The sequence below is a fragment of the Neomonachus schauinslandi genome, chromosome 9 (genome assembly GCF_002201575.2).
Source record: "Neomonachus schauinslandi chromosome 9, ASM220157v2, whole genome shotgun sequence".
Classification (NCBI taxonomy): Eukaryota; Metazoa; Chordata; class Mammalia; order Carnivora; family Phocidae; genus Neomonachus; species Neomonachus schauinslandi.
In genome coordinates this window covers 108,881,359-108,890,409 of record NC_058411.1, presented here as the reverse complement: position 1 = coordinate 108,890,409, position 9,051 = coordinate 108,881,359, and the positions used below count along the sequence as shown (strand labels likewise).

Sequence of the window (9,051 nt, the reverse complement as noted above, 5' to 3'; positions counted from 1 at the left end):
TGGTACCGGTTGAGACCTGATTTATGACCTAGGATGTGATCTATTCTGGAGAATGTTCCATGGGCACTAGAGAAGAATGTGTATTCCGTTGCTTTGGGGTGGAATGTTCTGAATATGTCTGTAAAGTCCATTTGGTCCAGTGTGTCATTTAAAGTCTTTATTTCCTTGTTGATCTTTTGCTTAGACGATCTGTCCATTTCAGTGAGGGGGGTGTTAAAGTCCCCCACTATTATTGTATTGTTGTCGATGTGTTTCTTTGCTTTTGTTATTAATTGCCTTATATAATTGGCTGCTCCCATGTTAGGGGCATAGATATTTATAATTGTTAGATCTTCTTGTTGGATAGATCCTTTAAGTACGATATAGTGTCCTTCCTCATCTCTTATTACAGTCTTTGGTTTAAAATCTAATTTGTCTGATATAAGGATTGCCACCCCAGCTTTCTTTTGGTGTCCATTAGCATGATAAATGGTTTTCCACCCCCTCACTTTCAATCTGGGGGTGTCTTTGGTTCTAAAATGAGTCTCTTGCAGACAGCATATCGATGGGTCTTGTTTTTTAATCCAGTCTGATAGCCTGTGTCTTTTGATTGGGGCATTTAGCCCATTTACATTCAGGGTAACTATTGAAAGATAGGAATTTAGTGCCATTGTATTGCCTGTAAGGTGACTGTTACTGTATATTGTCTGTGTTCCTTTCTGGTCTATATTGCTTTTAGGCTCTCTCTTTGCTTAGAGGACCCCTTTCAAGATTTCTTGTAGGGCTGGTTTTGTGTTTGCAAATTCCTTTAGTTTTTGTTTGTCCTGGAAGCTTTTTATCTCTCCTTCAATTTTCAATGACAGCCTAGCTGGATAGAGTATTCTTGGCTGCATATTTTTCTCATTTAGTGCTCTGAATATATCCTGCCAGTCCTTTCTGGCCTGCCAGGTCTCTGTGGATAGGTCTGTTGCCAATCTAATGTTTCTACCCTTGTAAGTTACATATCTCTTCTCCCGAGCTGCTTTCAGGATTTTCTCTTTGTCTATGAGACTCGTAAGTTTTACTATTAGATGTCGGGGTGTTGACCTATTTTTATTGATTTTGAGAGGGGTTCTCTGTGCTTCCTGGATTTTCATGCCTGTTTCCTTTCCCAAATTAGGGAAGTTCTCTGCTATAATTTGCTCCATTATACCTTCTGCCCCTCTCTCTCTTTCTTCTTCTGGGATCCCAATTATTCTAATGTTGTTTCATCTTATGGTATCGCTTATCTCTCGAATTCTGCCCTCGTGATCCAGTAGTTGTTTATCTCTCTTTTTCTCAGCTTCTTTATTTTCCATCATTTCATCTTCTATATTACTGATTCTCTCTTCTGCCTCATTTATTCTAGCAGTTAGCGCCCCCATTTTTGATTGCACCTCATTAATAGCCTTTTTGATTTCTACTTGGTTGGATTTTAGTTCTTTTACTTCTCCAGAAAGGGTTTCTCTAATAACTTCCATATTTTTTTCAAGCCCAGCTAGTATCTTTAAAGTGATGATTCTGAACTCTAGATCTGACATCGTACTAATGTCCGTATTGAGTAGGTCCCTGGCAGTCGGTACTACCTCTTGTTCTTTTTGTTGAGGTGATTTTTTCCGTCTTGTCATTTTGTGCAGAGGAGAATAGATTAATGAGAGAACAAAATGCTAGCAGAGTAACAACGTCCCCAGAAAATATACTCTAAACAAATCAGAAAAGACTTGAAGCAGTGGGAAAAGAAAGGGAAAGAGAGGAAAAAGAAAAAGAAAAAGAAAAAAAAGAAAAAGATAAAGATAAAAACAAAAACAAACAAAACAAAACAACAACAACAACAACAACAAAACCAGAATGTGATTAAATATGATCAGGCTGGTATATAGATCAGTTCCACACACTAGATTTGGGGTGTATTTTGGTCTTTTAGAAGAATGTGCCTCCCAAAATTTTAAAGAAAGAAAAACTTATATATGTACAAAAATAAGGGTTGATATGATGAAGGGATGGAATATGACTGTAAAGATGGAAATTATAAAAAATTTTATAAAAGGAATTGATAAGAAGTTGTTTGAAAAAAAGAAAGAAGAGGATTTAAAAAAAGAAAAAAAAAGGGAGAGGATGTGATCAGGCAGGGGAATAGAAAACACCATATACTAGAGATTTAGGGTATATTTTAATCTGTTAGAAGAAACTATCTCAAAATTTTAAAGAGAGAACAACTTATATATATAAGCCAAAAATACGGGTAACTACTATGAAGGGATAGAATATGACTCTAAAAATGAAAAATAAAAATGTTTTTTTTTTTTAAAAAAAGGGATTGATAAGATGTTGGTTGAAAAAGGGAAAAAGAAAAATTCAAAAAGAAAAAAAGACAGTTAAAAAAAAAATTAACTTTGAAAGACTAAAGAATCATGGTAAAAAAGCCATGAATTCTATGTGCAGTAGTCCCCTAGCGCTGGAGTTCTGCCGTTCTCATTGATGGGTAAACTTGGTCTTGGCTGGCTGTTCTCGCTGATCTTCTGGGGAGGGGCCTGTTGCCGTGGTTTCCAAATGTCTCTGCCAGAGGCGGAATTGCCCCGCCCTTGCCCCCTTCCGGCTAAGTAATCTGCTCGGGTTTGCTCTCCCGGGCTTTTGTTCCCTGTAAAAGCTTTCCGTACAGCTTTGGAGGCGGAGAGTGAAAATGGCGGCCTTCCAATCTCCGCCCCGGAGGAGCCGAGAACTCGGGGCCCCGCTCCTCAGTGAGCCCCCAGAGAAAAGCCGTCAGTCAGTCCCGTCTCCCCGGTCTCCGGCCGCACTCCGTGCTCACCCGGCCTGTGACCGCGCGTTTCTATCTCTGGCACCCGACCCCGGGTGGAGTCTCCAAACCCAGCAGATCCCTGCGGCGCACTCACGCGCGGCTCCTCCCGGGGGAGGAAGGTGAGTCTCCCCGGATCTGCCGCTTGTTGGGTCCCTGCTGGGGGAGCAGTGGCCCGACTGTGCCGCGGATCACGGTTTATGGCAACCCCGAGCTGAGAGCCCGCGCCTGGGCTCCGCCTCTGCAGCCGGCTTTCCTGCTCCATTACCTGGGAGCTCCGCCACACTCAGGCACCCCCGGTCTTTCTGTGACCCGTGGGTCCTGAGACCACACTGTCCCGGAGGGTTCCACCCCCCGCTTAGCCACCAGAGTGACGTCCCTCAGCGGAGCAGACTTTTAAAAGTTCCGATTTTGTGCTCCGCTGCTCTAGCGCTTGCCAGAAGCGGCCGCCGGAGGCCCCTCCCCCGCCGTCTATCCTCCCGAATATCGCCTCGGATTCACTTCTCTGCACGTCCTACCTTCCAGAAAGTGGTCGCTTTTCTGATGAGAGAGTTGTTGCTCTTCTTTTCTTTGATCTCCTGTTGAGTTTGTAGGTGTTCAGAATGGTTTGATCCCTATCCAGCTGAATTCCTGAGAGGAGACGAAATCCAGGTCTCCTACTCCTCCGCCATCTTGCTCCGCCCCAGTAATTATTTTTGATAAAGTAATTTCAAATCTTAGTCTTGTCCCCATGGGAAAAAAAAAAAATTTCCCCACCCAAAAAACGTGAGAAGGTTGATGCCTGGTCATGTACTATGTGCCAAGAGCCCCAGGGAATGCCTGAAATGGCAGTACTGAACCCGAAATATATTGTTTTTTCCTATAAATACATATGATATAGTTTAATCTGTAAATTAGGCACAGTAAGAGATTAACAATGATAATTAATAATAGGACAACTGCAACAATACGGTGTAATAAAAGTTATGTGAATGTGGTCTCTCTCTCAAAATATTGTACTGCACTCATTCTTCTTAGGATGAGAGATGATAAAAGCCTATATGATGAGATAAAGTGAGGTGAATGACAGACGTTTTGACATAGCATTAGGCTACTATTGACCTTCTGACCTACATTAGAGGAAGGTCATCTGCTTCTGGGCCACAGGTGACCACGAGTAATAGAAAGCGAAATCAGGGGTAGGGGGATGAGTTCACTCCCACCAATGGACTCTCATCTCTAGATAATCAGAAAAAAAATTTGTTTTGTTTTGTTTTTGCAAAGAAACTGCCCCAATTTGATTAATCTGGGACACTCAACAGTGTAAGAAATCATTTTAATGGTATGAGTAAGCTATAGACCAATGAACATTACAAATAATGTACTGAATCAGTAAAGAGCTTGCTTTGGATTTTTAAAAAAATATATACCTTTTAATGAACTATGTAAGCAAAATGTAAATAAGATATAGTGGATAATGGCATCTATAACCTATCCATCTCTCTTTTTTTTCCCCTCAATAAATAGTTAATATATCTTTGAAGCCATCTGGCAATGCTGGCCAGATTGATCTGGTTTAAACTGGCCAAAGCTGATTTTAATCAGCAAAAGCAAAACTATTGACATTAGATCCAGTTTGAACTAGGCTACTTTGACAAATGTGACTTTAAACTGGTTTGATTTAGTTAGAATCCCTTTGCTAAGAATCATTAATCTCTCTGCCAAGAATCATTTTACACCATTTTCCCCTAATAGGAACAGTATCACCTGGCTGAATCCAGTTTCCTTCTTCTGAACCGCTGTGATTCATGTTGGTCTGACCCAGTAAGGACAAGTGAGAACCAGGCTTATCTGGTCTCAGTCAGCATGAATTGCTCTCAATTTGATTTGTTCCAAGTTGGAATGTTTTATTCTACTTGAGCTGGCCTTATCCAATTTGATCCAGGAAGGTTGGATTTGACCTGTTCGGAACAAGTTAAAAACTGATTTTAACCAACTTGGAATCCATTTGCTACTATGATAGCTGGTTTCCCTTAGAAACCTGACATTCAGAAATGGCTTAACTAGTGTGAGCCTATTGTGAACCATATGGACCCAGATGAAATCAGTTATTAGAATTCTTCCATGTAGTCTAATACACTTAAAGAAAATGGGGATTGTAGAAATCCAGGTTTCACAGGTTAGGGAGAGACAGGGGTGGGGGATGGAAGGTGCTATATGTATATTCTTCTAGATATAGGTCAAAATGGATAGTCAGGGTCAATAAATTATTTTTTTTAAATATGGATCAAGGCCCCAGAAAAGGTAAGAAGGCATAGAAGAGAGGGGCTGGATTGGAACAAAGTTGGGACAAAGGTATATTGTAATTAAATTGGGGGAAGAGGGGAATTATATGGATGTGGTAATGATTAGTTTTAATATCATATGAAAAAAGTTTAATTTTCATCACACAATTGTAATTTTGGTTAAACAATTTTTGTAGCTGATTATACTCTTTTGACGATTCTATCAATTTTCCAAGAGCTATTCCCCACTCCCCCTGAGACATCTGGAGAGCACCACGCACCTCTGTGGCCTTTCTCACCATACCTTCCTCATCCCCAGGGAAGGAGGTGAAAACCATCAAAAGGCTGGGGCCTTTGCCAGCCAAGGGAAGACAATGTGCAGGAGTTCACGACGGCCCCTCTGGAGATCCCACCAAAAGGACACATGTTCTGGACTATAGCAAGCGACCACCTCTTTGCCACTTCCTGCTCTCGTGTAACACGTGTCAGGGCTGTAGCAAAGGCAGTCATCACCCAGCCCCTTCAACAGAGGTGACCCTACTGTTAGGCAACCATTATGTGTGCCCGAGACAGTCCTGGTTTACATCTGAGGTCCCAATGTCATTACTAATAGCGGCCCCTTTCTCTCCCAAAGCGGTTCCAGTTTGGGCAACAAATTATATGATCAAGCTGCCTAAGGCCCAATCTCCTCCCATCTGTCCCAATCTCCCTCTCTCTCTTCTCTTCCACAGAGATTGCATCCATTTCATAATTTAAAATTCTGTCTCTTTGAAGGTAACTCCAGAATTTTCATCTCCATCTTTTTTTCCCCTGAGTCCGGTCCATAATCTCCACTGGGATATTAACAGAATAACCCACTTAGTGCCAGTGCCAATGGCCCAGACTGAGATATTGCTGTAGCCTCACTCCCTATCATCCACTCCTGCCACCCAGAAACATGTCCCCTGGAGAGTTATTGACACCAGCCTCCACACTAAAGAAAGATAGGAAATATTTGTTCCCATGTCGGAAAATAAAAGGGTATGTGCACATGTTGCCAGGGTTCCTCTGGAAAGCATCCAGGAATCGTTCCAGAATTCCATTTCCAGGTGTGTGTTTCTTTAAGGAAACATTCTGCAGCTGAGAGGGAACAGCCTGCCTGGTGCCGCTGTCAGTAGGCGTTGCTATGGCAGAGTGGCCTTACTGTGGAATAGCAAAGGACGGAGTCATGGGGAAAACACAACATGAACGGGCAGAACACACACTCCACCCCTGAGGAAGCCATAATCAGGTAGCTGCCACATTTTCCGAATTAAACAGACCAACTCCCCCGGCTGCAGACCCACAGCGAGGACCTGCTGGATGGGGAGATGTGCTCCACCCTGGGATCAGGAGCCAGCCCGTATTTCTGGAGAGAAGGGGCGAACTGTGAAGAATCTCTGAACCAGGTGCACCTATTCACCGAGCAGAAGGAAATGCTGGAGGTGCATCTATTTCTTTATTCTGCAGCATGGACCAAACTCCATTGACAAAATGATTTGAAGACCATTGACTGGAATAATAAAAGAAGAGAAAAGCAAACTTAGGCGGGTTTAACACTGTCTTGGGTGGGGTTTCCCCAAAGGCAGACCCTGCGACAAGGATTCCAGGGTGTGTAATTGACTCCGGAGGTGATCTTGGGAAGCACGTGAAGGGGTGGGGAGGAGACAGGGAAGAAAGGAAAGCCATGCAGGATGTGTTGATGAGTAGATTATGCTGTGGATAAGTGGGGCTCAGTCCTGCTGGGGACCCTCTGGGAAACTGTGCAACACACTGCAGAGTTGTCCTGCTGAGAGCAGCAGGGAAGACGTTTCTATCTACCAACTCCTGTCCCTCAGTGGTAGGGGTTCCCTCTCATGTTAACTCACTGGCCCCTCTGGTCTGTTGCCCACCAGGAGGAAGTGCACTCTTGAGCTGGAAATTGCCCTTAGGTGGAGAGAGCCAGGAAAACATTCTTAGGTGGGGAATGAGCTCTAGGGCAGACCCAGGGCATATGGTTGGGGGACCAAGAGCGTCTCCTAGAGAGAACTCCCCCCACCATCCAGAAGAGGAGGAAGGGAGGGCAGCAAGAGAAGAGTAAAGCTGGAGGATGAAGACAGCAGAAAAACCTGAGGTGTTTGCCCCATGTCAAAGCCTAGACTTGAAAGATCAGACATTTGAGCTTCCAGGGTAGACTGCTTCTGTTCCATTCCACCTGTGCTCCTCCTCTTCCCCTCCCCCACCCACACTGAAATATGAATTCATTTGTAGGGGCTGGGCAGGAGAACTGGAGGCTGAGAGTGTCCTCACAACTCTTCCCTAAGCAGCGATGGCTCTTTCCATTCCCTTTAGACTGGAAGGAGCATTATGGTGGCCACATGCTGAATTCATAAGCAGGGGATCTCAAAATGGTTTCATTGGGACTTTAACTGATAGAAGAGCAGCCTTCGTCAGGGGCAGTATAATCTCCCGTGGTGAGACCAAGGTGGGTGCATCCATCCCCTGCTCGTTGTGTAAACTTAGGCAAATTTCTTCATCTTTTTATGCTGTTGTTTACTCATCTGGGAAACTGAGTAAAATAATAGTAAACTTGTCGCTTTCCACGCTACCCAGGGAAGGGTCCATACGGCGTTGTTTTGCATTCCCATTGTAACTTAAAGGGAAACCTTCACAATGTCTGGAGCCCTTGATGTCCTGCAAATGAAGGAGGAGGATGTCCTCAAATTCCTTGTAGCAGGAACCCATTTAGGTGGCACCAACCTTGACTTCCAAATAGAACAGTACATCTACAGAAAGAAAAGTGATGGTATCTACATCATAAATCTGAAGAGAACCTGGGAGAAGCTTCTGCTGGCAGCTCGGGCCATTGTTGCCATTGAAAACCCAGCTGATGTCAGTGTCATATGGTCCAGGAATAGTGGCCAGCGAGCTGTGCTGAAATTTGCTGTTACTACCGGAGCCACTCCTATTGCCGGCCTCTTCACTCCTGGAACCCCCACCAACCAGATCCAGGCAGCCTTCCGGGAGCCGAGACTTCTGGTGGTTACTGATCCCAGGGCTGACCACCAGCCTCTTACAGAGGCGTCTTATGTTAACCTGCCTACCATTGCTCTGTGTAACACAGACTCTCCTCTGCTCTGTGTGGACATTGCCATCTCTTGCAACAACAAGGGAACTCACTCAGTGGGTCTGATGTGGTGGGTGCTGGCCAGGGAAGTTCTGCGCATGCCTGGCACCATTTCCCATGAACACCCATGTGAGGTCATGCCTGATCTCTACTTCTACAGAGATCCTGAAGAGATTGAAAAGGAAGAGTAGGCCGCTGCTGAACAGGCTGTGACCAAGGAGGAATTTCAGGGTGAATGGACAGCTCCAGCTCCTGAGTTCACTGCTACTCAGCCTGAAGTCGCAGACTGGTCTGAAGGTGTGCAGTGGCCCTCAGTGCCTATTCAGCAGTTCCCTACTGAAGACTGGAGCGCCCAGCTGGCCACTGAAGACCGGTCTGCAGCTCCCACTGCTCAGGCCACTGAATGGGTAGGAACAACCACTGAGTGGTCTTAAGCTGCTCTTCTTCCACAAAGGCAAACAAAATGGAAATAGAAATGGAAAAGGTTGATGGAAAATAAACAGTTTGTAAATAAAATAAAATAATAGTAAACTTCTCATAGGGTTGCTTGAGAGTTAAATGAGACAAGGCATGCAAAGCCCTTATCACAGTATCTGGCACACAGTAAATACTCTATGAATTCTAGCTACTATAATTTCTCATTCATTCAACAAATTTTACTGAGTCTCTTCCATGTGTCAGATCCTATTTCAGGCATCAGTGATATATCAGTGACCAAACAGATTCAACTCTTGCCAAGAAATATATATTCTATTGCCTTAGAGACCGACAACAAACAAGTAAGCACATTAATAACCATTATAATATCAGGTAATAAGTGCTTGAGATCTGCAAAGATCCTTGACAGCATTCTAGGCAGTGGGTAGAGGAAA

At 44.0% G+C, this 9,051-nt stretch overlaps 1 pseudogene; it reads left to right on the top strand.

Moving 5' to 3' along the window:
• Window positions 1-7,725: 7,725 nt before the first annotated feature.
• On the top strand, window positions 7,726-8,841 carry LOC110583926 (annotated as a pseudogene).
• The last annotated feature ends 210 nt before the right edge of the window (window positions 8,842-9,051 follow it).